The sequence below is a fragment of the Ovis canadensis genome, chromosome 3 (genome assembly GCF_042477335.2).
Source record: "Ovis canadensis isolate MfBH-ARS-UI-01 breed Bighorn chromosome 3, ARS-UI_OviCan_v2, whole genome shotgun sequence".
NCBI lineage: Eukaryota > Metazoa > Chordata > Mammalia > Artiodactyla > Bovidae > Ovis > Ovis canadensis.
In genome coordinates this window covers 18,046,196-18,068,591 of record NC_091247.1, presented here as the reverse complement: position 1 = coordinate 18,068,591, position 22,396 = coordinate 18,046,196, and positions in this window count along the sequence as shown.

Sequence of the window (22,396 nt, the reverse complement as noted above, 5' to 3'; positions counted from 1 at the left end):
GCCCCCGTGCAACAGTCTCCCCGCCCCTGATCTCTGGTTCTGAGCTGGGTGGACCAGGGCCTTCCAAGAGCCAGCCATGCCCAGAGGGCTCAGGGGATGTCCCAGGGCCCAGGCCCACTGATGGTGTCACCACACCCGGGACCACAGATGGAACCTTGTTGGGTTTTGCTGAGAACCACCGTGTGGGTGGGGTGGCCTGGGGGCCAAAGGCCCTGAGTCCACGTTGGTCACAGGGAATGGCAGAAATGGTGGGAGAGTGAGAGAGGTGAGCAGGCCCGTCCACTGCGTGGCTTTCCCAGGCCAGCTCTGGGTGGGCTCTAGGTCATCTTGGTGTGTTGTCTAAAGTCGGGGTTTGGTACCATGGGGAGAAAGGAGCCCAGGGATGCCCCCCGACTTCTGCACTGAGCTCTGTGCCAACCACAGGCCTCTCACCCCCAACCCATCCCCCCAGAGAAAGGGAAAGCCCAAGTTAAAGCACAAGGGGCGTTTGGGAGATGCTGACACTTCAGGTGGGTGTTATGTTTGCAGGCTCACGAGGGCTTTTACAGAAAGAGGGCTTCTCTTCTCTGCTCTGGACAGAGCCCTGGAAACAGGTTCGGATGCAGGTTGAAGGGCTGTATTAGTGGCAAGCAAGAGGGTTTTCCAGCAGGGCTTAGCTCTGCAGAAACTCTGAGAGTTGGGCAGGTGCTCCCTGTGGCCGTAAATTGTACCTTGAAGATGGTGGGAGGGGGCCCTTCACTTGAGGGCACCACCCGGGCTGCCCACAGGTCTGAGTGCCAGCCCAGTCACCTGGCCAGTCTAGACCCAAGTTTCCCATCTGTGTGTTAACACAGCCACATAAGCCTCGTGGGATCACAGGGATTCATGTGTGTAAGTGAAGTCGTTCAGTCGTGTCCAACTCTTTGCCACCCCATGGACTGTAGCCCGCCAGACTCCTCTGTCCATGGGATTTTTCAGGCCAGAATATTGGAGTGGGTTGCCATTTCCTCCTCCAGGGCACCTTCCATTTCCTCCTCCAGGGCATCTTCCCAACCCAGGGATTGAACCCAGGTCTCCCACATTACAGGCAGACTTTTCACCATCTGAGCCACCAGGGAAACCCATGCATGTAAAGGCATGCTTTTAGTTCAGAAGCTCCAGGTGAATGCTGCTGCTCCGGCGCACGCGCGTGTGCACGAGCAACGGCTCTGGCCCGGGTGAACTGCCGCGTGTTTCGGGGGCTCTCTGCTCCTCTCCTGCGATCCCCGCTTCCCAGTGCACCTGCTGGTGCAGAGCAAAGCCCACCTGGCCTGGGCTGAATTTCTGGAGTCCGGAGCCCAGAGGACGGCCTGCTGAGGTCCCTGCTGGTCTCCTGCCCTGCCCTGTCTCACCCCTGTGAATAGAGTGAGAGGATTTCTCACAGAACAGGAGGAGAAGGGACGCAGCTGGCTTCGCAGGGGGAGAAGGTCAGCAGTAGAACTGTGTCCACGGTTGGAGATCCCCTCCTCCTTCTATAGCTCACCAGGATGGACAGCAGCCCCTGGATCCCCCAGGGAGGGAGGCTTCATTGACGCCCTCGGTTCGTCAGGCCCTGCTCAGAGAGTGCTGGGGACCCAGGATATCTCTGGTGCTGTGGCTCCAGGCGTGGGCTTCCCCCCTCACCCGCAAATCCCTCTGCAAAGGCTGCCTTGCCTTCTCCAACCTCCCTCCCCATTCCGGGCGGGCCTGGGTTCACGGAGGACAGAGCCCTCCTCTACCTCCTGCCCTGGCTGATCCCCAAGGCGGGTCTTTGCCTCTGTGAAGGGTTAATTCACAGCCACACGGGACAGAGGGGCAGTTACAGAAGGGTGAGCAGTGGGGAAGTGGCAGCGGTTAGAGAACACTCTGAGGATTTGCCAGCTGGGGCCCCAGTTCCCGATTCTCCTGCTGTGAGCCCCTGGGTGCCCTTCCACCCGGCGGAAGGCGTGACACCCCTGACTCAGCTCCCACCACAGGGGTGACCATGGTCAGGGGTCAGTTGCATGGCCAGGCTGCTCGGGACTGGATGTCTCCTGCTCGGGGAGGTCAAGAGACAAGTAGCAGGCCGAAGTTCACCGGATCAGTGGTGTTGACTCTTTGTGACCCGGTGGACTGCAGCCCACCAGGCTCCTCCATCCATGAGATGCTCCAGGCAAGAAGATTGGAGTGGGTTGCCGTTTCCTCCTCCATGGGAATCTTCCCAACCCAGGGGTCGAACCCAGGTCTCTTTTTTTTTTCCAACCCAGGCCTCTCTCTCTTTTTTGCTTTTCCAACCCAGGTCTCTTCTGCCTCCTGCATTGGCAGGCAGGTTCTTTGCCACTAGCGCCACCTGGGAACCCACAGGCTCTCGACGTGGGTGCGAAACTAGGCCCCACTCTGGCGGTACAACCTTGGCAAAGTCCTTCATCCCCTTCCCTGGTTTCCTCACCTGTGTGTGAACCAGGGGTTGTCATAGCTCCCAGGTTCCCATAACAAAATGTCCCAGACAGAGGGCTTAAACAGAGAGATGTGCCCTCTTACAGCTCTAGAGTCCGGGACAGGTGTCGGCAGGGCTGGTCCCTTCGGAGGCCGGTGAGGGAGGCCCTATTGAGACCCCCTCTCCCCGCTGTTGCTGGTGGCTTGCTGAGCGCTTGTGCCAGCTTCTATTTCATGGGGTTTAAAAGGATCCCACCCACCCCTGAGGACCCAGCCCCTGGACCTGCCTCCATATGTCAGTCTTGATGCCGGTTGACCCACACCAAAGCCAGATGCCCGCTCTCAGCCTCCGGTCCAGGACCCCAGGGCTCCTGCCTCGCTCTGGCATCCCCTCCCTCTCCCACCCTCAGCTGGACCTGCTGGTCCACCCTCAGCCTGTTGTTGTTGCTGTTCAGTCCCTCAGTCGTGTTCAACTCTTTGTGACCCCATGGACTGCAGCAGCCCAGGCCTCCCTGTCCATCACCAACTCCCTGAGTTTAGTCAAACTCATGTCCATCGAGTCGGTGATGCCATCCAACCATCTCATCCTCTGCCGTCTCCCTCTCCTCCCACCTTCAATCTTTTCCAGCATCAAGATCTTTTCCAACGAGTCAGTTCTTTGCATCAGGTGGCCAAAGTATTAGAACTTCAGCTTCGGCATCAGTCCCCCAGCCTATTGACTGTTGAATCCTCCCCCACCCCTGAGTGGAGGTGGGCTTTGGGAAGGGCTAGGGTCTGAGGTGGGGTGCTGTGTGTTGTGGGGTGGGCTGATGCAGCTCTGGGGTGCAGAGGACAAGCCTACGTGGTCCCCACTACCCCTTTGCTATGCTGAGACTGACCTCACTTGGCTGACTCCTAGGAAAGGGAAAGAACTAGCTGGATGGCCTGGCTGTGTCTGGCCCTGAACTTGATCATGGCCCGACCGTGCTCAGGATGTGCGTGCAGAATGGAAGGCCTGCCGTGTGCGGGCTGTCTCTACCTGTGCCACTCGGCATTGGTCATCCCATGGAAGTCGCCTTGGAGCCAAGCAGCTGATGCATCTCATTAGCTCTGCCCTCCAGTTGACAAGTGGCTGCCCCTCTGATGACAGGATGGGTTCCTCCCAAGTGCTTCCGTCTGGCAAGGCTGAATATTAATTATCTCCCTTTATTTCATGATTTTTCATGGACACGGGGTGTCACCACATCACGGAGTGAGAAGTCGGTACCCAGAGATACAAAAACATGGGTAAATTGGAGTGAGCTGCCCTCGACCCTGAAATGCGGGAGAGATGGTTGTCGCCCAGGGAGTGAGAGATTCAGTTCCTAGGCAGGTTGATAAGAAGTCCGGGGTCCCCAAGGAGGAGAAAGGGGTCTGGAGCTCTCAAGAAGGAGAAAAGAACAAACTTTTTTTTCTTTAAGCTCAGAGTTGATTATACAACAAAGCAACTCGGCTTAAACTGTGTACTAAGGATTATATTATTACTATTACTTCTGGGTTACCTTGGTGGATTTCTGTTCTTTAGGGCTCTGATTGGATACCCCCTAGGAAATTTGTTTTAGATGAGTGTTCAGTCCTGTTCTATCTATTCATAATAATTCTAGATGGGATCCTCTCACCTGGCCAATTAAAAATACCTGCTCTGGGGCTGGCTATAGATTTAAGTTTTCTCTTAGGGTCATTTAAACTCAATTGGAGTGATGAGCTAAGTCTTAATAAAAAATTAACTTCTCATCTATTAAAAGGAAACTTCTACAATTATGAGGAAGATCTACATGGTTAACACCAGGCTATGGTCACTTAAGTTTAAAGTCTCCTCTATGTTGGGAATGGTTAAATCATACTAAAAATGATCAACCTGGTAATTATGAGACAAGGCTGGGTGCTTTATGAACTATGCCTGTTATTACTCTTAGAGAGAGTGATTGGTATGGAACTCAGTGGATTTGTGGCACTAATTTATGGCCTTGACATCTACAGGAATGATACGAAGATGTAGCCTGGGATTCCCATGAATTTAAGGTCATACATGTTAACAAATTACCGGTAACCCCAATCAACCATTGGTATGATCCCAATGGGTCAAAGATCTGTATTCTACTGGTATGACCATTTAGCAGCTTGTGTGTGTGTGTGTGTGTGTGTGTGCGCGCGCGCGCACCTTCAATGGGGTTGGAGGATGTAATTGCCCATATTTAAGCCTTGACAACTTTCATAAGCTTTAAATGATAGTAACCGGGCTACTAGCCAATTGAATTCTGAGATCTCTATGATGAGAAAGGCAGTGCTACACAACTATAAGACCCTTGATACCTTAGAGCATCTCGGGGAGATATCTGTGCTGTAATTCAAACTGAATGCTATATTTTTGTACCTGATAAGTTCCTTAATGTAATACATTTGAACCACATGAAAAATCAGATTTCTGCTCTAAGTGACCCATTCCCTAGTCTTGATAATCTTTAAAAAAAAAATGGTGTGGGAGGCTCATGGCTAAAATACTTACTGTTAATTCCACTAATGTTATTAACTATACCGTTTGTATTTTGCTTGTTTCACAAGATTATTATTTCTTGTATTACCAAGTATGTGACTGAGCCTTCAACGGAAATAATGACTAGACTTAAAGCAGTTGATCGAATGTGTAGTTTGATATATGATAAATGGTTGTAATAGTGTAACTCTAGAAGGCAATGGCAACCCACTCCAGTACTCTTGCCTGGAAAATTCCATGGATGGAGGAGCCTGGTAGGCTGCAGTCCATGGGGTTGCGAAGAGTCGGACACAACTGAGCGTCTTCACTTTCACTTTTCACTTTCATGCATTGGAGAAGGAAATGGCAACCCACTCCAGTGTTCTTGCCTGGAGAATCCCGGGGCGGGGGCGGAGCCTCGTCCCTCTATGGGGTGGCAGAATCAGACACGACTGAAGCGACTTAGCAGCAGCAGCAAGGATTATATAACAATGTATCCTGCTTGAGGACATGTTTCTCCTTCTTGAGAATCTTCCGACTAATCCTGTTATCTTAAAATGTATATTATGGGAGTGGGTCTGGTAAGATCTTGCTATTGTTCGTTCTAATTCTGTCATCTTAAAATGTAAATTGTGGGAGTAGGTCTGGTGAGAGCTTTACAACCTTGAGACATTCTTTTGATTTATTGTTAATAACCAACTGAAATGTATATAGTTCCCTTGCTAAGACTAGCATGCCCCTTTTGATATCTACTTCAGAAGCTTTCTTTGTCCTTTTTACACTTCAATGAAACTCTGCTATACAAAAGCTCTTGAGTGATCGAGCATGGTCCCTGGTCCCGAAGCTAAATCTTCTTCTTATAATGAATGAAAGTCACTCAGTTGTGTCCGACTCTTTGTGATCCCTTGGACTATACAGTCCATGGAATTCTCCAGGCCAGAATACTGGAGTGGGTAGCCTTTCCCTTCTCCAGGAGATCGTCCTAACCCAGGGATCGAACCCAGGTGTCCCATGTTGCAGGCGGATTCTTTACCAGCTGAGCCACCAGGGACGCCCCCAAAAATCTTCTTCTTGGGTGATCACAAATCCGACTTCGTTCACCGTAAACTATCAGGAATGGCTCATTTGTTCCTGGGGGCACCTCTGGGCTGTGGCTGGTGTGCAGGCCGCAGCCCCAGGTGGAAGGGACGGGAGGCGGTCTTCCCAGTCAGGCAGCTCAGGAGAGATTCTCCCTCAGGACCAGAGAGTCATAGATGGTTCACACATGACAAGCCCCAGAAGATGCTGGAGTTCCAGGTGATCATGGCTGAACAAGCATCCACAGGGAACCCAGGCTGCTCCAACCAGCACTGGAGAAAAGGGTCAGATGATGCGGCCTGGTGTGCGGTCTCTGTTTAAAGGTGGACACTGGGCATTCACATCTGAAGACTGCCCCTGTGTGTGTGTGTGTGCACGCGCATGTATTTTGCACAATGGTGGCAGCCCCTCCACTGACAGAGATAAGAGGAATAGTGCTAGCGGTGATGAAAATCCATTTTTTAAATGACCCCCTTCTTGGCCCATGGGGTTCACTAAACATCAGCTTAGTGTTTGAGACGACTGAGATGCCCGCTGGATGCCCTTGACTCTGGTCGCCTTTAAGAGGCCACTGAGGTGCAGGTGTCAGCGTGAAGCCTGGAGCTTCCAGTGTGGTGGGCGGAGAGCATGGCCCAGCATCCCAGTTTTTCCAAGTGATGGAGGAGCGGGTCTGTAATTATCCTATGAGGTCATCTTCATTAGAATGGTGTAAAACAAAGACTGTGAGGTATCATCCCATCTTTTCGAGACTTGTCATAGATTCAAATGGAAAATCTTTCAGCTTCTCGGTGGTGACTTTTGAAAACCTCCGTTGGTGTTCTTTCTCTCTCTGTCTCTTTGGCAAGTGTCAGGCGAGACCAGCCACTGGCCTCCAGCGGGTGCTCAGGCCCGTGTGCTGGTCCTCCTTGGCACCATCTGCAGGCAGAAGAAGAGGCCAGGGTGGAGATGGTCCAGGGAGGACGCCGGAGGACTCTGCAGGGAAGGCCAGGCTCCCTCCTTTTTCTGGGAGAGTGTCACAGAGGATGAAAGAGCCACAGTAGAAACCAGAACTGCTGGACTTAGCCCCAGACAGCCTTCCAGGACCAGGGCCACTTGTGAAAGCCCCTGTTTCTCTGACTCTCTGTTTCTTCATCTGTGAAATGGAGTTGGCCTGGGAGTAGAGGTCAAAGAGGGAGATTGGAGCAGAGTGATGGTTCGTAAAGTTTCCAGAAGCCTCCTCTTTCCTTAAGGCGAGTCAAAGGGCTTTGCTGCCGAAGTGAAAGTGAAAGTCTCTCAGTCGTGTCCTGCTCTTTGTGGCTCCATGGACTATACAGTCGATGGAATTCTCTAGGCCAGAACATTGGAGTGGGTAGCCTCTCCCTTCTCCAGGGGATCTTCCCAACCCAGGGATCGAACCCAGGCGTCCCGCATTGCAGGTGGATTCTTTACCAGCTGAGCCACAAGGGAAGCCCTTGCTGCTAAAACCAGGTAATAAAGTTTAATGAGTAATAAAGTTTCCCCTGATTTGCAGATGCAGTGACATCAAAAGCTACTAATGGCAAAGGAGCCCAGTTCCTTCCTTGCCACGGGGATCACACATCCTGAGTCCCACCAGCACTGTCTGAACCCCGTCTGGGTGCTTGTGGGAGACACAGCCTCTCCCAGGCCTCCCCAGCCCCTCCCGTTCAGCCCCGAGCACCTCCGGCCAGGCCGCCCCTTGGGCTTTCCCACCAGTGGCCTCTGGTCAGGGTCAGCTGGCCACAGGGTCTGCTGGCCCACTCTTTCCTCCCTGTCCCTTTCCAAGAGAGAGAGAGCCCTCCCAGGGTCCTCAGAGCTGCCACGTTCCATGGACGGCAGGGCTAGGGAGGGCCCGCACCCGCGGCTGCTGCTGCTCCCGGTCCCCTTGCCGCTCACTTGCCTTACGCCCGTCATCCTGCACCCAGGGCTGCCCTCCTTCCTCCAAGCCAAGTGTGCTGCGGCCGCCACCCCCAGCCCCTCTCCCACTTCCCTCCTCACCCTTCCCGGCCTTTGAGACTGGGAACTGGAGCCCTTCACACCTCACTCCGAACCATCTGCATTTGGGCTGTTTCACCTTTGAGGGCTTCCCCCCAACAGTGGGGAAATTCTCACTTCACATCTGCATGAATAAGAGGCTCCTCTAAGAGGCGGTCTTTCCAGGGGACAGAGCTGGGCGCAGATACAAAAACCGGGTGTTACCAGAAACAGACAGATTCACTGAAAACCAAACTCACCTCCTTTGGGTTAGGTTTTCATGCAGAATAGGATGTTCTCAGTTTTAAGTTAGACTCGGACACCACTTCACTTCACTTCACTTCACCGTTTTTGAGTGTGCCATTGGGTGGTATTAAGTTTCTCTTCCGTAACTTTTGGCTTCCCTGGTAGCTTGGAAGGTAAAGCGTCTGCCTACACTGCAGGAGACCCGGGTTTGATCTTTTAATGCTTCTAATGCTTTGTAAACCCATAGCTGCCTTACAGTGCTGCCTTCTTCTATGAAAGTATGTTAGTTGCTTTGTCCTGTCTGACTCTTTGTGACCCCATGGACTGTAGCCCGCCAGGCTCGTCTGTCCTTGGAATTCTTTGGGCAAGAATACTGGGGTGGGTTGCCATTCCCTTCTCCAGGGGGATCTTCCCTACACAGGCATCGAACCTGGGACTTCTGCATTGCAGGCAGTTTCTTTACTGTCTGAGCCACCAAGGAAGCCCTCCTTCTATGAGGAGGAACAAACCAATAAACTACTTTTTGAGCTGAATGAGTCTGTGCCTCTCCAGAGAGCCCTGTCCCAGGGGTGTCCTGTCCTGGCAGCTATGGACTCAGTCCCCATTGGAGGTGATGTCTGCTCAGGAGTCCTCCACTTATTAACTCTGTGACTTCGGACAAGTGTCTTTGTTTTCACTGTCCACAGGATAGGAACAATGAGACTTCCCCCGGAGGGGAGAGAGAGAGAGTAGAATAAGATAATACTGCCGAGGAAGCGACCAGTGCCCGCTGGCCTTGGGGAAGCCTCCGTCTCGCTGAGACTGCCCTCGGGTGGTCATGGGCAGCTTCAGAGCTTAGCAGGAAGCCCTGAACAGGCCGGATCCTGTTAGAGCAGGTTAAAAAAAAAAGTAACTCCAGCAAGGGAGAAACTGGGTGAAAGCGAGCCAGGCCTGCCGCCGATCACTGGACTCCTGCTTCGTAAAGTCGATACGGACTATCCATTTCCCCTTTGTGGCTTCATTTCATAGGAAAGTCCCTGCAGGTGTGATCTGTGACTTACAAAGAAGGTTGGGAGACAGCAGCCCTGGAAAAATAATTCCACCTATAAACACCTGTGTTAACAAGTGCTGTATTTGTACAGCTATTTTCTCTTTCAAATACTGTTTACACACACCTATTCTCTTACCCCGCTCAGGTGTGCATTGCAAGGCATCTGGGGACTTGCTGGCTTGGGGCCAGCCCTCCCCAGTCGAAACGGCTCCCCTCTTCGCTCAGAGCTCGGATCTTCCCGGATCTTCCCGGGGCCTGCTGTGGTGTTAGTGCTCCTGGGGTCCCCCTCTGGGAGTTCAAGCCAGTCAAGTCCAAGACCTCGGTGTGGTAGGAAGGGCCAGCTGGGGGGCCCCTTAGGGGACAGTGACCCCAGCTGGACGAAAGAGGACACCTGCTCTTTTCCTCGCTAGCTCAGGTCACTTTGCATTTTCACACTGAGCGGAAATTTGAACCCCTCCACCACCTGATTTCCACAGCCATCCAGCACTCCCTGGGCTGGGGGGTGGGTAGCTGCCGGAGGAGATGCAACAATGAGACCTTTAGAGGTCTGGCAGGCCTGCGAGGAAATGCGTTCAGTGCGGCCCTTTCTCGTTCATGGAGGACGCCAGTATTTGTTTAGAATTCCATGTGCCTCCACGGAAGCCCTTAGGACTTGATTCCTGTCTCACCCTGGTGAGTGGTTTCACCTCCAAACGGCACGGGACACTCATTGGGACCTTGTGGACGTCCAAGTTTCCGGCCCCAGGCTCTGAGACCCTGGTTTACTTGAGCTGGAGTGGTCCAGCCCGTTCAAATCCCCAAATCTGTCGAATGGGTGGTGAGTGAAGCCCAGCTTCTGTTAGGATTGCCAGGCATCTCTGCATCATTATTTACTGTGGATATAAGCCTTTCGCTCAGAAGAGCTGTGCATTTACAGAGCAATCGCAAGGGTGCAGAGAGAATCTACCCCCCACACCTGTCCCCTTCTTGTTGGCAGCCGGCAAAGCCGTAGTCATTTGTCTCAATGAAGTCACCGGCATCCATCCACCACTATCAGTGAGATTCTATGGGTTGTTGGGGTTTTTTCCCCCAAGTTCTTTTTGTGTACCAGGATCCCCCCCAGGAAACCTCCTTTCATTTAATGGTCACATCTCGGCCTCTTCTGATCTTTGCTACTTTTTCAGACTCTCCTTGTTGTGTATGACCTTGATGGTTTTGAGGGCAGGTTATTTTGTTGAGCCCCGTGCTCTGGTCTTGGCTGATGTTTTTCTCATGCTTAGACTAGGGTATGGGTTTTGGAAGGAAGACCACAAAGGCGAAGTCTGTATCCATCCTGTCCTATGACTCATCACGGCCACGCTGGGCTTGATCACCTGGCTGACGGTGGCAGAGTCTGCCAGGCTCCTCCACGGTCATGTCACCCCTCTGGCTATACTGTGTTCTTCAGAGGCATGTCACGGAGCAGAACCCACACACGGCAGAAGGTGGTCCCCCTCCTCCTCTTGCAGGGGGCGTATCTACATGAAGTCTGTGGGATTCTCCTGTCAGGGTGAATAGTTTCTCCCCATTAATTATTTTTTCAGTTATTTATTTATTCGCCATGGATCTTTTTTTTTTTTTTAAAGTTTTATTGTTTTATATTGGCATATAGCAGATTCCTGGGTGGTGGTAGTGGTAAAGAACCTGTCTGCCAATGTAGGAGACGTGAGAGACGCAGGTTTGATCCCTGGGTTAGAAAGATCCCTGGAGGAGGGCATGGCAACCCACTTCAATTTTCTTACCTGGAGAGTCCCATGGACAGAGGAGCCTTGGCGGGCCACAATCCATGGGGTTGCAAAGACTTGGACACGACTGAAGCAACTTAGCACTCAGGCACGCATAGCAGATTAACAAGGTTGTGACAGTTTCAGGTAGAAAGTAAGTTGACTCAGCCATACATACACATGTTGCCGTCCTCCCCCGAACTCCCCGCCTATCCAGGCTGCCACATGGCTTTGAGCAGAGTTCCCTGTGCTGTCCAGTTGTTCCTTGTTGGTGATCCATTTTATATATAGCAGTGTGTACCTGTCTGTCCCAAACTCCCTACCCATCTCTTCCTCCCATTCTTCCCCACCCCGGTAACCGTAAGTTTGTTCTCTAATTCTGTGAGTCTGTTTCCCAAATACATTTGTTTGTATCATTTCTTTTTAGATTCCACATACAAGGGAATAGGCTATTTCTCTGTCGGACTTCACTTAGTATGTTTTATTTACACTGGTGTAGACTCCGAGATATTTAAGCTTTGGGTTATGATCCAGTACCATGCTCCTTACACTGTTGCTCACAAACGATCCAGCTTTGGGCAGTGGGAGCTCTTTCAGGGTACCTTCTCTCTCTCTATCTGAAATGCCCTGTCGTTTTGGTTTCCAGGTGCTTGCTTACTTAAGAAGAAAGGCAGGGCCCTACGAACACCTGCTGGATGGTTTTGGGTGTTTTATTTGCATTTTCGTTTTAATCATAACCACTCATTTCTCTCCTTAACACACTCTCTCTTGCTCTCCGACCCCCAGTTTTCACTTGGGTGCCAGGAGTGGCATCAGAGGGCCACGGCAGAAAGAGCCTGGATGGAGAGCTGGGCGGCTGAGTTCATGTCCAAGCCCTGTTCCTCTCCCGATGTGTAAGCTAGAACGAGTTCTTTCCCCTCTGCCAGCCTCCAGTCTCTGACTGTGGGAGGGAGACAGCCCTGAGTATCTCGAAAAAGCCTTCGAGGCCAGTGTAGCTGTAGAGACAGCGTAGCCAAGCTCAGACAAGCATCTTGTCCCTTCTGCCCCTCCTGCTGTTGCTAAGTGGTTGTTACCTTTTGACTCCTGTTTCCCTAACTACAACATCAGGACACTGGACTTGCTGTTCTTGGAAGACCACCCCCCTTCCTGATGTTCCTTGTGGGCCCAGATAGGTGTGGATGGGTGATGGGGGGAGGACTGGAGAAGGGTCAGCAGGCATGGCCCAGGGAGCCCAGGATCCTGGCCTGTGGCCAGTCCCAGCCTCATATTGGAATCAGCTTTGCAAATCTGCCCATCAAAGAAGATGGCTTTTTGCCCTAGAACACAAAACATTATACTGAAAATGTTATCAGCGTGTCTGGGTTAAGCCCCCACTGGCCCCTGCCACTTTCAAATATGTTTCAGCTCTTAGCGTTCCTTGGCTGGCTGGACACAGGCTGGAGATCGCAAGCCAGTCTGATCTGATAGAATGTGAAGTGTGTCTGCAGTCACTGGTACCAAAGACGCATGGGTGTTTTGAGTGTTTTTAGTTATCTGCTCTCCCATCTCTGTGCGTCCATTTCCACCCACAGTGGTATTTGTCAGCTTCTATTGATGAGTGGGATTTGGGTTGGGGTGTGAGGTTGGGTTTCTGGTGTGAATTCCTGAGGTTGGTTACAGGTGCTGAAACTGGGGCCAGGGCCTGGCTGGGGGTGGGGTGTGGCTGCTCACGGTGCTTCCTGTGGGAGCTGGGCCTCGGGCGCTGACGTGGACCAGTTCTCCAGAGCAGGAGAGGACCCGATGGGGAAGGTGGGCTCCAGAAATGACTCCGGGGTAGGGCTGGAGGAGCCGACCTGGGCGCCTGCCGCTCTTCTGGTCTAGAACAGGGTGGGGGGTGGAAGGGGGCTGGACTGGAAGGAGGGCCAGCTTGGAGCAAGCCTGGGTCTTTGTCCCAGAGGAGGGAAGCTAAAGGTATTTACCCAAACTGGGTCACTGGGTTGTGGGAACTCAGAACCCTGGCTAAGGCCATGAGTGTCCCTGGGTTCAGGGCTGGGCAGGGGGGTGAGTGAAGGAAAAGGGGGCCCGGAGTGTGGACCCTTGGGGATGGGCTGGGAGAGGAAGAGGGGCTCGGGATGTCCAGTCAAGGGAGGCAGTGGCAGCAAGAACAGGATCCATTGCACAAACGACCACAGATGGGTGTCCACGTGCATATAGAGATCCACCTACCAAGATGCTTTCAGAGGCATTGTGGGTAATGGGATAAAATCGGAGCAACAGAAATGTCCATGATTAGAAGGGGATCAGGGTTTATCTGAAATACAGACTATACAGCGGGGTACTCTGGCGATATTGAAAAGCATGAGACAGGCCTGTGGGATGCATGGACTAACACTAGTGGGGACATATCACATGTTTGTTTCTCTTACATAATCCCGCGGCTGAAGGGGAGCGGTTGCTGCTTACCAGGGTCGTCAGGGGCCCAGTTTCCTTCTTTCCCATATCACCTTCATGAAAGGTGTTGGCTTTAGAGCCTTACACTAGTTTCCTCATGGCCCCAGAACGGCTGCTGTGGCTCTGAAGATCACATCTAAGTATAAAGAATAAGAAGGGGCTGCTGGTCAGTGCCAGATACCATTGTATTTTTTTTTTTTTTAATCTGGAAATGGAGAGATTCCAAGTTGCCCCCTGGCTCCTCCTCCCTCGCCATGGGCCATCTCACCCCCATATCTCATTGTCCAGGACTGGGTCTCACCTGCTTATCCCCAGCTGCAGGGAAGACTGGGAAAGTGAGTATCTGGCTTTGCAGCATGAGAGCAAGGAAAGAGTCTAACAATGCTGTCAAGTCAGCCAGCAAATAGGGTTTGCCCCTTGCATGTAAAGAACTCCACAGGCAGTTTCCAGGGGACTTGTGATAGTAATTGCCTCTGGGGAATAAGATGTGGGATCTTAGAGAGGAGAGTAGCGCAGTTTTTTATTGTATATCCTTTCTTACTCCTTTTATTTGTTGTTACCACATGTGTATGTGACTTTTTCCATTAAAAAACTAAATTAAAATCAAACAAAGCAGGGGATGCAATTCGCTATTAGTAGATGAGGGAACTGATTCAGGAGATAGTCTGGGGAGAGCCCTGGGGCTTCTGTTTGTGGGGGGGCCTGGCCATTTACCTGTAGCCAAGTTGAAGGTTGAGTGTGTGGGAAGACCCTAGTGCCTGGACTCTGGGCATGGAGGGTGGAGGCAGGGCTCACCTAGGGAAGTGCCAGTGTGGGCAGGGGCAGGAGCTAGGAGGGCCAGATCCCATCCTCCGAACATTTACTTGGTGAGTATTCATGATTCTCTTGCTGACTCTTCTTCCAGAGGGCAGTGTTGAAACTGACTTCTCAGGAAAATCACTCGCTGTCTTGCTATAGAAACTGACGTATGTTTCTAATTGTGCTCACCAACTGGAGGTGGTCATTGACGACGTGACATGAAGCAGAAATGGGAAGAGGATCTGAATCAGTCCTCGAATCAGATGACTCGGACGAGAGCGTGAAGAGTGTGAAGGAACAAGCGGCTTTGCTTTTCCTGAGGGTGACTCCACTCAGGGGCTTCCCAGGTGGTGCTGATGGTGAAGAATCCGCCTGTCAATTCAGGAGACCCAGCAGACGTGGGTTTGATCCCTGGGTTGGAAAGATTCCCTGAAGGAGGAAATGGTGACCCACTTCGGTAATCTTACCCAGAGAATCCCATGGAGAGAGGACTCACGGGCTACAGTCGATGGGCTTGCAAAGAATCGGACACGACTGAGTCACCGAGCACGCTAGCTCAGAGTATTCAGCTCAGGCTTTGGGTCTTGAGTCGGGCAAGTCTAACGAGCCCTTCTGTGAACAGCAACCCTTTGTTTCTGGGTTTTCCAGACTTTGAGTGCCCTTCTCTGGAGGAGGTTTCTAAGAGCTCATGGAGATCAAAGCAAGTTAGGAGAAAGAAAACTTGCAGAACGCTTGGTAAAACCCAAGCAACAGCGGATTGTTGCTGGAGCAACAGTGTCTAGGAAGGCCCTGTCTCGTTTGCCGTTTCTAGTGGTGACCTCCTTCTGCAGATGGCAGATGACTGCTTGGTCAGCGCTGAGACATTTAGGATGATACCTTTAGGACTGCATGGCACCGTGGGGCTGGGAGGGGAACCTGTGTCCCACTGTGCAGGTCCTGCGCCCTCGACCAGCAGTAGTAAAGGGTCTTGTCCCTTTGGGAGTCATAGAGAGGGGAATGGGGCCTTCAGTGTGGGGTCCCCTCTGCCTGTCCACTCATGGGCTCTGGTGAGTGGCAACCACATGCTGACAAATGTTTAACAATTGACTGAAGGAAAGACAAAAACAAAGTCCTCGTCTGCCTGTTTCTGTGGTGTGAATACTCTCACCAAGCTGCTTCCAAGGTACCAACGAGACATCTCGGAGTGCCCATTTGGGAAGAGATGCTCATGTATGGCCACAGCGATGGGGTGAGGCCTGGCTCCATGCACACTGACTGGGGTGGTCCATGGCTGTACCAACCGGTGACAGCCCCCCATCGTTCATGAGAGAGGAGGGGAGGGATGACTGAGCAGCCTAAGGACCACCGGGACCAGGGAAACGTGGGCTGCACGACTCAGGGGTCCTGCCTGGAGGAGGCCCAGTCAAGTCACCCTGAGGTGGGTGCTCTGAGCTGACTGTTTTCCAGAAGGGATGGTTTTAGGGCGTCACCCTAACCACTTCCTATCAGCACCAGCAACCTCAGGGGCTCACCCAAGGTCACACAGCAAGTGACTGCCCACCCGAGGCTCTTGCCCCAGCTCTGAGAACGAGCTCTCACTTCTCAGAACCTCAGAAAGCATGGGGTTCAGCCGCTCTCCTTCCCTCATGGGCCAGAGGGACAAGAAGGGGTGCTGGCCTGAGGCCTGGAGAGGACTCCAAACCCCCAGCCTGCATGGAGACATCCCTCTGCCCCCCACTCTCCCTTGGGGTGGCCTGACCCCTTCCCTTCTCCCTGACCCAGGAAGGAGCTGCTGTTCAGGGCGTGCAGGAGGCATGCAAGGGTGGTGTCTGGAGTACTGGAGAGGTACCACAGAAACCCCTCTTACCAGCGTGGCTGAGCCACACTGGCCCTGGGGAGTGGGGTGAGCCTGAGGAGGAAGCAGAGTGACCCCTGACCTCTGGCCTCGGTGATCTGCCATGAAGCACTCTGACAGGAAGTGACTCTCCCCAACAGTGGGAGCCCTGGATGCCCTTGGGAGTCATTCCCATGTCACCCTTTGAAAAATTAAAACACAATCCTTACAAAGAAAAATAGCACATCAATGAAAGTGCAGATGCCAGATCCCAGTGGCTGGACTTGACCCCAGGCTGTACCCGCTCCCAGCTGGGTGATATTAACCACGCCTCTTCTCTGCTCTCCAGCTTGATCTCTTCACTTGCTGTTTGTTCAGTCCCCAAGTCATGTCCGACCCTTTGTGACCCCATGGGCTGCAGCACGCTACGCTACCCTGTCCCGCGCGATTTCCTGGAGTGTGCTCAAATTCATGCCTATTGAATAGATGATGCCATCCAACCATCTCATCCTCTGTTGCCCCCTTCTCCTCCTGCCTTCAGTCTTTCCCAACATCAGGGTCTTTTCCAATGAGTCAGCTCTTTGCATCTGGTGGCCAAAGTATTGGAGCTTTAGCATCAGTGAGTATTCAGGGTTGATTTCCTTTAGGATTGACTGGCTTGATCCTGCAGTCCAAGGGACTCTCAAGAGTCTTCTCCAGCACCTACAAAATACAAATGATGATGGTCACTAGAACCTACCTTGGAAGGCTGTGGCAAGGATTAAGTGATTGTGGATACTTGAATATATTATTGACATGTGTACAGCCCCTGGCACGTAGCAGGAAATCAGTAAATATAAGCTACCTAGTGTTTATATTAAAGTTGGTGGTCTCTGAATATTGAGTTCTCTTTAAGTATTTGGGGAGTTTGGCTTGTCGGGAAGGGAACATCCATGCTGGTCACCCTGCTCCTGACGCTGTGCAGGCTTCGAGGCAGTCACGTGTGTCCTTCTACACGCAGGCACCTGACCTCCATTTCTAAGCCTCTTTCCCCATCGCACCCTTGAGAATATTGCCTCTGTGACCAGCCAGGGGCATGGACTGCCTGGGGGCAGATGCTGAGAAGCAGAAGAATGCAGGAGGGCCTCTGTTCCACGGGATTAGAATTCCAGACCCACCGCTTCCACGCTCTGTGACCCTGGCCAGGTTCCTTCACCTCCCTGAGCCTTGATTTCCCATCTGGAGCAACGAAATGGATGTAGTTACTGATAGTGATCGTGAGAAGGAGCCCAGTTGTCAGTGTTGAAGGAGATCGTGGAAATGTACCAGGTCCAGAGTGGGGACCCGGCCTCTCCCAGCCCAGTGCCGAGCACGTGTTACGTGGTTCAGGGCATCATGTCACTTCATCCTCAGGTCACCCGAGGAGGAGCCGCAGGTCTCAGAGGACCAATGATCCGAGGCCGAGGGCCTGGCATCAGCTGAGCGGCTTGGCCGGTCTTCGCTCAGGCTGCTGGGAAGCTCTGCCACCTCCTGTTTTGTGTGTTCCCTTTCTTTCTGCCGCGTTTGAGGAACGCGGTGCACGAACGGCTGGTCGCAGACCTGAATGGGCCCTTTCTCCCCTGAGGACACCTGGATGGAGGCTGGGGCGTCCGGAGGCGGAGAGCCCCAGGTGTGGATGGTTTCTGTTTGCCTCTTGGGTCTCAAGTGTTTCCTCTGATAACATTCACGGAGAGCACCGCTACTGGATGTGGCTGCCCACCCTGAGGCTGGAAGTGCCTGGCTGGGGAGGAGGGGGGAGGGGAGAGGGGAGGACAGAGAGAAGGATGGAGAGGAGGAGGAGGGTGGAGCGGAGGAGGGAGGAGGAGGAGAATGGGGAGGAGCAGGAGGGAGAAAAGGAGTTAGAGAGGAGCAGGGGAAGAGATTGCCCAGTGCTTGAGCAGGGCCTGAGCATACTGCCCCTGAAGGCCTTTAGAAAGTCTGACTTCCTCCTGGCTGAGGAGTCCCTGAGCTATCTGCACAGTAAAGGGCGATCATGCTCCATGACGCAGGGGGCGAGATACCATCAGAACGAGAATATATTTAGAAGACAGGAAGTGAGCCCTCCAGCCTGCCCTTGCCTTCACAGCGGGCGTTCTCGCCTTGAGAGCCCCTCACCTTCAGCTGATGGACAGGCTGCTGCAGGGTGACACGGAGGAAATGGCTCTGGCCATCGAGCCGATGCGTTCTTTTCTTCTCTCTCTGTCTCTCCTCACAGGCTTTGCTGGGGTTGTCCCAAAGCGATGGGGAGCCGTGACATTTTGCTAGGAACTGAGTCATTTTGCTGGATTTTTTGAGCCATGTCCCTGATTAGTAAACCTGTTTCAAAAACGGGAAAATGCACAGGGCTATTTTTAAGTGTTCTCAGCATCGATGTTCCTAATTCCTAGAACAGACATCAGTGCCTTTCTCTTTTCAAGTGTAGATAAACACTGAGCAGCTGTGTGACCTTTGGCAAATGAGACTTGCTGGGTGTCAGTTTGCTCATCTGTGAAATGGGGCTAACACTACCTATCTTAAGGAGGAAGGATGGGCCCACAGACCATGTGAACTTTCTCCCCTCCTCCCCACTGCAGTGTGCAGTGCCTGTGGGCATTCAACATGCTCATAGTTCCTCTTATTATTTTTATAAGAGTGACAGGTCCAAGGCCAGCGTGGGGACTGGGTGAACTCACCCATTTGCTACACACAGGTGTGTCTACCAGGTTAGAATCTGCCTTTGGTTGGCTACTGGGGGAAACAAAGCGAAACCAGTATTTAAATGTCTGTCTTCTTAAATCAGCTGGATTTCCCTGGTGGCTCAGTGGTGAAGAATCACCTGCCACTGCAGGAGACACGGGTTCGATCCCTGGTCTGGGAGGATCCCACAGGCCTCGGAGCTAAAGCCTGTGTCCTGCAACTGCTGAGCCCATGTGTCCTGGAGCCTACATTCCACGAAAGAAGCCAGGGCCATGGGAAAGCGGCTCGCTGCAAAGAGAGAGATAAGCCTGCAAGGCAAGAAGACCCAGCACAGCCAATAAACAAACAAACAACAATAAATAAGGAAAATAAAAAAGTCATCAACCATCAGCAAACTTGGCAACGTCTTTCTAGTAATAAGCGTTTGCCAGGGTCCTCTGTGCTACCCCGTGAGAGCATCCAGAGACAAAGGAAGGAATGCGCCACTGCCGTGGTAGGGGACTCTGTCCAGGGCCGACACAAATGATTGCAGACAGACACAAATGATTGCAAGGGGTCACCTCGTTCAGCTCGGGGACTATGAGGATGGCTTCTGTCCGTCTCTGTCCCAGGACACCTGGGATGCAATGATATTAGGAAGCCTGGGACAGCTGATGAGGGAGTTTTTATAGGTACGCTCTGTGTGGACACGGCCCCTTAGAGTAAGCTGCGCACAGTAGGTTACATTCCAAGAGAAACACTCCAGTGTGTCTAATATGAACTCCAGCTCCTCTCAGCTTGGTGTCCCATGTGTGCTGGGCACGTTGCTCGGGGCTTTCATCCTCACACCCACTCTGTGGGGTCCCCGCTCTGACTGTCTCAGTTTACACCTGGGGCCAGACCCTCAGCCCAGGTCCTACAGCTGAGAGAGGAGGGAGCTAGGACCTGAAGAGAGATCTTGGCATTCCTTCAGGCTTCCAAGATCCACCAGGGCAGTGTGTGCAGAGACAGAGCAGGATCAACATTACTGCGGCATGTTCTGAGGCTCAGAGGAAACACTTGTAAGAAGCTTTAGCAGATTTACTCCTTCTCTGCAGTATGGCTCACTGTGTGACAGGACGTGAATTTATGCTACATGTGACATGCAACACATGATTAAGTAAGTATCGGGCTTCCACATGGCTCCACGGGTGAAGAATGCACCTTCAATGCAGCTTTAATCTCTGGGTTGGAAAGACCCCTTGGAGTAGGAAATGGTAACCCTCTCCAGTGTTCTTGCCTGGGAAATCCCATGGACAGAGGAGCCTGGCGGGCTACAGTCCACAGAGTTGCAAAGAGTCAGACATGACTGAATGACTAAGCACAGAACACAAGTAAGTGCATATATATATATATATATATATATATATATATATATATATAAAGTAAGTATACACACACAAACACACACACACACATATATATATAAATACTGGGGCTTCCCAGGTGGCTCTAGTGGTAAAGAACCCGCCTGCCAATGAAGGTAGATTTAAGAGATGGGGGTTCGATCCCTGGATCAGGAAGATTCCCCTGGAGGAGCGCACAGCAACCCACTTCAGTATTCTTGCCTGGAGAATCCCATGGACAGAGGAGCCTGGCGGGCTACAGTTCTTGATGTTGCACAGAGTCGGACACTACTGAAACAGCTTGGCACTCACGCATGCATATTGATACTGGAGTGGGTAGTCAATCCATTCTATAGGGGATCTTCCCGACTCAGGGACTGAAGCTGGGACTCCTGCATTGCAGGCAAATTCTTTACCATCCGAGCCACTAGAGAAGCCCTATACGTGGTATATAATACATGCTAAAGTATATTTACTGTATAATTGGTGTATCGGTAAATTTCCAGTCATACTTTCTTAACCAGAGGGTCAGAGCTGAACTCAAATTAGTCAATGGAGCTGACTAATTACCATTCCTCATAAGTTCAGGCAGGAGCCACATGGAAGCTGTTGCTGGAAGGAATCCTAGGTGAGCCTAGTGTTTAGACGACACTAGTTTGGACTATAGTCAGCCTCCATTTTCTTCATTTTGTATCTGTGTTTTCAACCAATCTTGGATCAAAAATATTTGAAAAAAATAAATTCTAGAAAGTTTCAAACAAGCATAACTTGAATTTGCCGTGATGCAACTGTTGGCACAGTATTTGCCCTGTATCTGGACAACAGGTCATCTAGAGGTGACCTCACGTCTAAGAGAGGATGTCGTAAGTTATATGTGAGTATTACACTATTTTGTATAGGGACTTGAGCACCCAAGAATTGTGGACCAATCCCCTGGAGATACCGAGAGAATAACTGTTTTTGAATGACTGGGGAAGGAGTCCTAGATCTGGTGGTCTGAAGGAAGCTCAAGCACAGCATTGGAGCTGGGCGGCTGGTGGGCTGGTGCGCGTGGCCTGGAGCTGACCTGAGCTGCTTAGGGGTCACAGGTCACGCTTCTCTTTTAAGAAACACAAAGTCCAGCACAGAAAGCCATCTGCTAGGCTGTGATGAGCGACATGGAGCAGGGATGAGTCTCCACCAGGTGAGAGCACCATGCAGGCTTCTGAGTGGGATGGTTGTGGGGGACAGCAAGGTGAGGGGTCAGGGGCTCTGTCACCCCCTTCTCCTCCTGCCCTCAATCTTTCCCTGGAAGTTCCCACGTGCCCCGAGGGCCGTTGCTTTCCATCATGGAGCACCACCAGCGCTGCCTGGGTCTCAGGGCGGGGCAGAGCGTCTGTGTAGAAGGCTGCCCTCAATGCTTAGGCTTTGGGCTTGCTTTCCCTCCATGCTCTGGAGCTGAGTGAGGGTTCTGCAACCAGGGTCATTTAGAGAGCCCTGGGGGCTGCTGGAGACCCCTGAGCCTTGTCTGGAACCTGGCTGGACACGCCCCACTTTTTGACAGGTAACCCAGGAGGACATCAACCCTGAATATTCATTGGGAGGACTGATGCGGAAGCTAAAGCACCAATATTTGGGCCATCTGATGCAAAGAGTCGACTCAGTAGAAAAGACCGTGATGCTTGGAAAGATTGAGGGCAGGAGGAGAAGTGGGTGACAGAGAATGAGATGGTTGGATGGCATCATCGACCTAATGGGCCTGAGTTTGAGCAAGCCCTGGGAGATGGTGAAGGACAGGGAAGCCTGGGGTGCTGCCATCCATGGGGGTCTCGAAGAGTTGGATACAACTTAGTGACGAACAACTGCAACAACAGAGGTGCAGGAAGTGAGATCTGAATTCTCATTCTAGCTGTGTGGCCTCAGACAAGTCATTCACCTCTTGGAGCCTCAATTTTATCATCTTTCCAATGGGGATAATAATATTTATTGCTATCGTGCAAGGAGGAATAAGTGACATGAGAGAGTTATGTAAGGTGCCCAGCACTGTGCCTGGCACAGAGAAAGTATCTGATAAACAGAAACTACTATTAATGAAATGCAGCAGTTTGGGATGAGAGATTTGGCTTCTTTAACAAACCTGTCTTGGAGAGATTTTTACATCCTACTGTACTGTGCTAAAGAGACAACTAAATTCCTGTTTACATATAAACCTAAACCCTCTTATTCTAACTGTGCCACCACCTTAAAAGACATATATTTATGCTTTCGGTTTTAGCTGCTCATATGTTTAAAAGTGGCACACACTTCCAGTGTGATTATGCTAATGTACACAGGAGTTTAACAACTGTG